Source organism: Urocitellus parryii, unplaced genomic scaffold, assembly GCF_045843805.1.
Source record: "Urocitellus parryii isolate mUroPar1 unplaced genomic scaffold, mUroPar1.hap1 Scaffold_49, whole genome shotgun sequence".
Lineage (NCBI taxonomy): Eukaryota > Metazoa > Chordata > Mammalia > Rodentia > Sciuridae > Urocitellus > Urocitellus parryii.
The window spans coordinates 4,638,966-4,646,818 of NW_027554054.1; the positions used below are offsets into that span (position 1 = coordinate 4,638,966).

General features: G+C 32.2%; 1 pseudogene; it reads right to left on the reverse strand.

Annotated features, from left to right (window-relative positions):
- Positions 1-856: 856 nt before the first annotated feature.
- LOC144252642 (uncharacterized) lies at positions 857-2,618 on the reverse strand (annotated as a pseudogene).
- Positions 2,619-7,853: the final 5,235 nt, after the last annotated feature.

Sequence of the window (7,853 nt, forward strand, 5' to 3'; positions counted from 1 at the left end):
GTAGATAATTACTATACTCTCACATTTATTATAAATGTTTCATTGTTATATAAGGCATACATTTTGGACAAAATCTGTTCAGTGTTCTCTACTAGTATGATTTTTGAGATGTTCAATGAATTTAAAATTTAAGTACATTTTGGAAATATTTTTTAACTTTTTAGAGTTTCTGGGCACAATGAATTCTCCAAAAATAAGCAGTGTTTAAGAAACACGTGGCTACAGGTTTTTTTTTCCATTTGTATTTTTCTCTAACCAGTATGTATCCACAGGTGCTGAGTATTGATGAATAAATTTTGGAGGCATTGTCAAATTGTCAATTTTCATATTTCAAAATTTTCTCTTCACTATGGTTATTGTGGTGAGGATCAAATGTTGTCCCTTTCTTAGAGTAATGGTAAAATGGTCTCATTTGTAGAGCTTCCTACAGTGTGTTTTCTCTGATGTCTAGTAATATGTGATATAATATAAAATGTTTCTGCATTCTGTACATTTAGATGTCTTTTTTTCCAGAATAAGTAGCCTAGTGGTGAAAAAAAAGATTTCTTATTAAAAGCTTTGCTGCATTGTTTCACTTTGTAGTATAAATTTCTGTATCAATTTGGTTGTTAAATAAGGTTTAGTCTTTCTTTTTTAATGTTTATTTTTTAGTTGTAGTTGGACACAATACCTTTATTTCACTTATTTATTTTTATGTGGTGCTGAGAATCAAACCCAGGATTTCACACATGCGAGACTAGCACTCTACCATTGAACCACAACCCCAGCCCCAAGGTTTAGTCTTTCTTTAAAAGTCTTATCACTTTATTCACATTTCACATTCACCAGGATGTCTTCTGCTTTGGTGAATAAAGTTTTATTTATTATTAAAAGCTTTTCCACATTATTCACATTTGTAGGGCTATTCTCCAGTGTGAGTTCTGTTGTGGTGAATAAGGCCTGTTTAATTGCTAAAAGTCTTGCCAAATTCCTTATATTTGTAAGGCTTCTCTCCAGTGTAAATGTTCTGTGGCAAAAAAGGTGTAATATTTGAGTAAAAACATTGTCACACACTTTGCATTTGTGAGGCTTCTCTCCAGTGTGAGTTCTGTTGTGGCAAATAAGGTATCATTTTTGAGTGAATGCTTTGCCACAATCTTTACATTTGTAGGGCTTCTCTCCAGTGTGAGTTCTCCTGTGGTGATTAAGGCTTGATTTTTCACCAAAAGCTTTGCCACAATCTTTACATTTGTAGGACTTCTCTCCAGTGTGTGTTCTGCTGTGGCAAATAAGATATGATATGTGACCAAAAGCTTTGCCACAATCTTTACATGTGTAGGGCTTCTCTCCTGTGTGAGTTTTGCTGTGGCAAATAAGGTATGATTTTCGACCAAAGGCTTTGCCACATTCTGTTCATTTGTAGGGCTTCTCTCCAGTGTGTGTTCTGCTGTGGCAAATAAGATGTGATATGTGACCAAAAGCTTTGCCACATTCTTTACATTTGTAGCGCTTCTCTCTAGTGTGAGTTCTGCTGTGGCAAATAAGGTCTGATTTTCGACCAAAAGACTTGCCACAATCTTTGCATCTGTAGGGCTTCTCTCCAGTGTGTGTTCTCCTGTGGTGAATAAGGCTTGATTTTTCACCAAAAGCTTTGCCACAATCTTTACATGTGTAGGGCTTCTCTCCAGTGTGAGTTTTGCTGTGGTAAATAAGGTATGATTTTCAACCAAAAGCTTTGCCACAATCTTTACATTTTTAGGACTTCTCTCCAGTGTGTGTTCTGCTGTGGCGAATAAGATGTGATTTTTGACCAAAAGCTTTGCCACATTCTGTACATTTGTAGGGCTTCTCTCCAGTGTGAGTTCTCCTGTGGAGAATAAGGTCTGATTTTCGACCAAAGGTTTGCCACAATCTTTACATTTGTAGGGCTTCTCTCCAGTGTGAGTTCTCCTGTGGCAAATAAGGTATGATTTTCGACCAATGGCTTTGCCACAATCTTTACATTTGTAGGGCTTCTCTCCAGTGTGAGTTCTCCTATGGCGAATAAGGACTGATTTTTGACCAAAAGCTTTGCCACATTCTTTACATTTGTAGGGCTTCTCTCCAGTGTGAGTTCTTCTGTGGTAAATAAGGTATGATTTTTCAGAAAAAGCTTTGCCACAATCTTTACATTTGTAGGGCTTCTCTCCAGTGTGAATTCTGCTGTGGCGAGTAAGGCTTGATTTTTCACCCAAAGCTTTGCCACATGCTGTACATTTGTAGGGCTTCTCTCCAGTGTGTGTTCTGCTGTGGCAAACAAGATGTGATTTGTGACCAAAAGCTTTGCCACATTCTGTACATTTGTAGGGCTTCTCTCCAGTGTGTGTTCTGCTGTGGCAAACAAGATGTGATTTGTGACCAAAAGCTTTGCCACATTCTGTACATTTGTAGGGCTTCTCTCCAGTATAATTTCTCTGGTGGTGAACAAGGACTGATTTTGTATATGATTTCTTGTGTTCACTCTCACTTGTAGTTTTACATATTTTCTTTTGTGGTAAACAGTTAAGATCACAACTTTTATATTTTGCAATTATCACTTCATGAAATCTATTTTTTAGGCCCTTTTCTGGTGAATATTCTTGGGTATGATTAAGAGTCATGACTGAAAAAACCAAAAATTAAAAAAAAAATACCTATTAGACTGGGATAAATATATTTTAAATACATAACATGAAATTAAGGTAAAATAAGTACATCAGGAGTGTAGCAGATTAGGAAATCCAAAGTCACCATAAATCCAAAAAAATATTAGTTCAATAAAAATGCACAGAAAAAATTAACTTGAGAATATTATCCAAATTTTTGTAGAGACCACAGTATCCAAGAAGAGAACATCATTAAGAAGAGTAACATAATTAAGTGTAGAAAAGTATCATTAATATCCTTTGTCCTTCATAAGATAGTAGTGTGTATTTAGGAAATATCTACCATCTACCTTCACTGTCAGTAGAAAAAGAGAAATGTAAAACATATACAAACATTTCTGGTTTTTTAAAAGAGTGTCCAAAATATGGGTTTTGTCTTCAATGACATAGATACATGAAAATATCTAGGAGATTTTGAATGATAATACCATAAATATTCAACAAGGAAAAGAGGCAATGGACTCTTAAAAAGAAATATGAACAAAAAATTTACTAAGAAATATACACATATATATCTATAAAATTTTTAATAAAAACATTTTAAAAGACTATAAAAACCTTATATAGATTATGGCCATAATATTTGGATGAATTCAACACATGACAATCAAGTATAATAAGTTGATTTTTATATTATTACATTTGTGTGATATGAGAATTTCCTTTATTGACAAATACAACTTTGTTTATTTATAAATATATCATGGTACTTTATACTATATATACAAGGTAAAATGACTAAATAGAATGAATTAACAAAATTATTATTTCATATAATTTATCAATTTTTTTTTCTTACAAGGTATTGTATTCCTTCTACTAGTATTTATGAAGAACATAATACACTCACTATGTGGTAAAATAAAACTCTGACCCTATTATGCTAAATAAAATAAAAAAAATATTTTATATATAAACCCTATAGTATCAACCCTACATAAAACACACTACCTGTTGAGCAAAATTTTGCTCACTAAATTTCTGACTTCCACATTTTGAATCAAAAGCTCCTACAACTTAATATCTGCCTGCCACCTTTCACTTAATTCAAAGTCCTGCATATATTTCTTATAACACTGTAAGAGACAAAATACTATATAACTAAATAATAATAGTATATAAGTACATATTTTTAAACATTTGACATTGATGGGCACACAAGTTGAGTCTCTAGCTTTAATACTGAGAAAAATATTGGCACTAAACACAAAAGCTGAGGTATCTCTTCAATTTTCTGATTTAATTGTTCATGGATACATATTTAGAACTGGCAATTCTGGATCTTTAGGTCATCCAACTTTTAATGTTTCATGTGTAATGCTTGAGATTACCCTAAAAATTCTATATCACAGACTGCAACACAAGTCTTTTTTAAATTGTTTGAGTCATGCTGTTTCTAAATTTTTGTGACTTCTCTCAAACATAACGTACTTTTGCATGGCCTCCTAATTAGCAAATATTACAAGGATGCAGCACTGTTCTTGCCTATTTCTTTTATTTAAATTTTTTTACACTTTTTTTCCCAAAAATGGACTATATAATCTACTGGTGGCTCCTTTATTGAACAAATAAAAAATAGTACAGCAAATATAAACAAAGAGAAGCATGGGCTAAATCCAAGTGACAAAAAAGAAAAATAAAACAAGAAGAATTTAACATTAGGATACTGACAGTTATGAATTACTCAAAGAACACTAAATAACTATTTAAAAAATGTTTAGAGAGTGAAATTGAAAAATATTAACATCAATGAGCACAATGTTTATGTGAACAATTCTTTAAGAAAAAATGAGAGGGGCATTTCTAGTGTGCAAATTTGAAATTGTACAAATATGGAAGAGGCTTATCAACCAGTACCAAGTTTAAGACAAGCAACTTGTAAAATACTGTAAAAATTAAAAATCTATAGGATATATAAAGGGAAGTGGGAAATATATATATATATATATATATATATATATATATACACACACACACACACACACACACACACACACACACACAGTGTGCTTTGTGTAGGGTTGATACTATAGGCAAAGACTCTCTCTCTCTCTCTCTCTCTCTTTCTCTCTCTCTCTCTTCATATATATATATATATATATATATATATATATGTATATGAAGTGTGAAAAGAATCCAAGCATGCCACAATAAAAAAAGATACAGAAATTAAATCACTAATTAAAAGAAAAAAATTTAAAAAATGTAAAAAAAATTTAAAGTAGAAGTATAATGATTTATTCACTTCAAAATATTTATGATTACTAGTGCATTATTGCAAAACACAAAACAAAAGAAAAAAATTTACTAACAGAATTGAATCTAAAAAAAAAAAATGTCAAGTCAGTTCCAGCACAGAGCATGGAAAGAAACCAAGCATGATCTGCTCCTAGAGGCCCTATTTGATTAAATATGGATAATGCTCCTGCCTTTACATTTCATCATTTTGCACAATTTTTAATCAATGAGATATAGTATTAAATCATGAAATTTCTCATAATTCTTTTGGACAAGCTTTTTTTGAGTGAGTAAACTGTATCCTAATACTTGCCTTTTAATACAGAAACATACAAAGATCTACCCTCTCTTATATCAGTATGCATTGAATATTGTTTTACTTACAGTTAAGGTGCTCAATATACAACATAAAGTTAATACCCAAAATTGATCATCTGCATTGAATAGACATTTTATTCTCAAACCGACATTACCAATAAAATTATGTAATATATGAAGTTCCACCTGACCAGCATGACAAGATCCTTTGCCTTTGATCATGTGGGGAAAAGCATAGACTGCTACACTTATGCCAACATGTCCTGTTTAGACTCTAGCTTCATGCTTGAAAAATAGCAGTTATAAATGTTCATCAGGGACTTCACATGCTGATTTCTAAGTTTCATTTAACCCTGGAAGATAAGAGTTCATCCAAACAAGAGAATAATTATTCTCCTCAAAAGAAGAGAAACAATAAAAGAGGACCCCAAGATACTTGAATTTTGGTTACTTGAGGAGATAAAAACCATTAACAGCCTCAGCTCAACAGGTGTTGGATAAAATGGGGTTAGAATGTAATCTAGATAACTATGTTACTGCTTTGATTGCTAAACTCACACAAAACTCCATAAATTCTTTGGTCTTAATAACCATTTTGCTCTGTTTTTGTACACCAGCTCTGGGAAATTCAGTACTGTCAGATCCTGGACTTCTAGAACCCATTACAATATCTTGACTCACTTGCATAAAATTGTGATATACCTGCAAAAATATCTCATGATATTCAGTGTTGTCTTAGCAGAATGTGTCCTTACCATCCATGTAGTATTTAATAGGTCACCATCCTGTGCAATTAATTCATAAAAGATCTATTCCTCTTGATAAAACCTCTGATCATTCAGTGAAACTTCTCTCTAAGGCAGAATTTAAGGCTTTGACATTCTCCTTGGTGGGTTTACCTGGACTAGCTCTACCAGCTTATAAAACTACTATGAAACTCACCTATGCTATCATAAATAGTGCGAATCATGCCTCCGTGGATGTAAATATGCTTAATGAAGAACAAAAACAACATTGTCAAGCTATACTTGACAATCATGCTGAAATTGATTGTCTGTTATTGTTACATCATAAAGTATATCAGAAGTTTAATACCATGTGTTTCTTCAATTTAAGTTATAATAGTAATTTTATTTCAAAAGACTTAAATTACCTCAAAGATATCATTAATAAAGTTCAACAAGATGATGGATTTTGGAATTGTTGGATTGGTTAACTTCATGTTTACTCAGTTTTATCTGGGTGAAAAATATTCATAGGTGGATGTTTACTGATGTTGGAACTTGCTCTTGTCTATGCCTGCCCTATTTTTTTGCCCCCACCAGCATTAAGGAGATAAGTAATATTATTTATTCAAAAGGCCTTAAAAAAAGAGGAGAGGTATTAGGTATTCTGGCCTTGCAATAGACAGGAAAGTTTGGGGGTGATTGTAACTGGCACCCTGAGTCCCACAATTGTAATGCCCAGCAGTTTCTCCCTGAAGCAATTAAGACAACAAGACAACTCTACAGGTGTACTATCTAGTTTATGTGGTAATTTCATTAGGGATAAGGGGCTCTATATTTGTATTAACTGTACCTAATCTTGGTTAGCTAGCACTTGGGGTTAAAGAAACACTGGGTTAGAATGTAGTCATGGTATCAGAAGCTATGTAATTTCAGGGTATTATATGTGCAGCTGTTAAGAGGGGTGGCCAGTTCTTTTTTTTTTCTTTTTTCCTTTTCACTGTGTGTGTGTCTCTCTCTTCTGTTTGCTTTTTAAAAGGTTTTCTCACAAGAAGATTTGAAACAGATCATGCTGGCCCTAACAACAAAAGGTAAATTTTGATGGTTAATCTGAATAAACTGGGCCATCTCTAAAGAAGAAAACAGAGAACAACACTAGATTTGAAAATGTGATAAATATAGGGCAGTATGTGTTAAATGATTGCAATCAAAATAAATAAACCTAAGCTTCTGAAAATTTTTTTCTGCTGGATAACTACTTTTTCAACTTTTTTCAGTTTGATTTTCTCCTTGACATTTGAATGACTCAACTGTGTCCCCTGCTATGTGTAGTCTACATTAGTTTACATCACTAAATTATACTAGGTACTACTTATCTAAAGTGAAGGATGTGTAACACACAAATAAAGAGTCAGGTTAAAGAAAAAAAATATATATATATATATATAATCTGTATATATATATATATATATATATATATATATATATATATACAGAGAGAGAGAGAAAGAGAGATATAGTAAAATATCTGTACTAAAAATACCCTTTTTCTTTGAAACACAAATCTGAAACTCATTTTTATAGAGAAGTTCCCAGAAGATAATCTGCAACAGAAGTAAATTAAATAATAATTAGTAATTAATAATTTTAAAGGGAAATTAAACTTACCCAGGAAGGCAAAGTTTCTATAGTTCTCTAGCATCACATCTCTATATAAATTTTTCTGAGCAGGCTGAAGGCATTCCCACTCCTCTTCAGTAAAATCAATGGCTATATCCATAAATGTTAACATTTCCTAAAATAAGAATATGTAAATAAATAACACATTGAATACAGGAATATTTGCACAGTCTGTAATGTAATTACAGTTGAAATTAGAGTTAGTAGACTATCATGTAGTTAGTGTTTT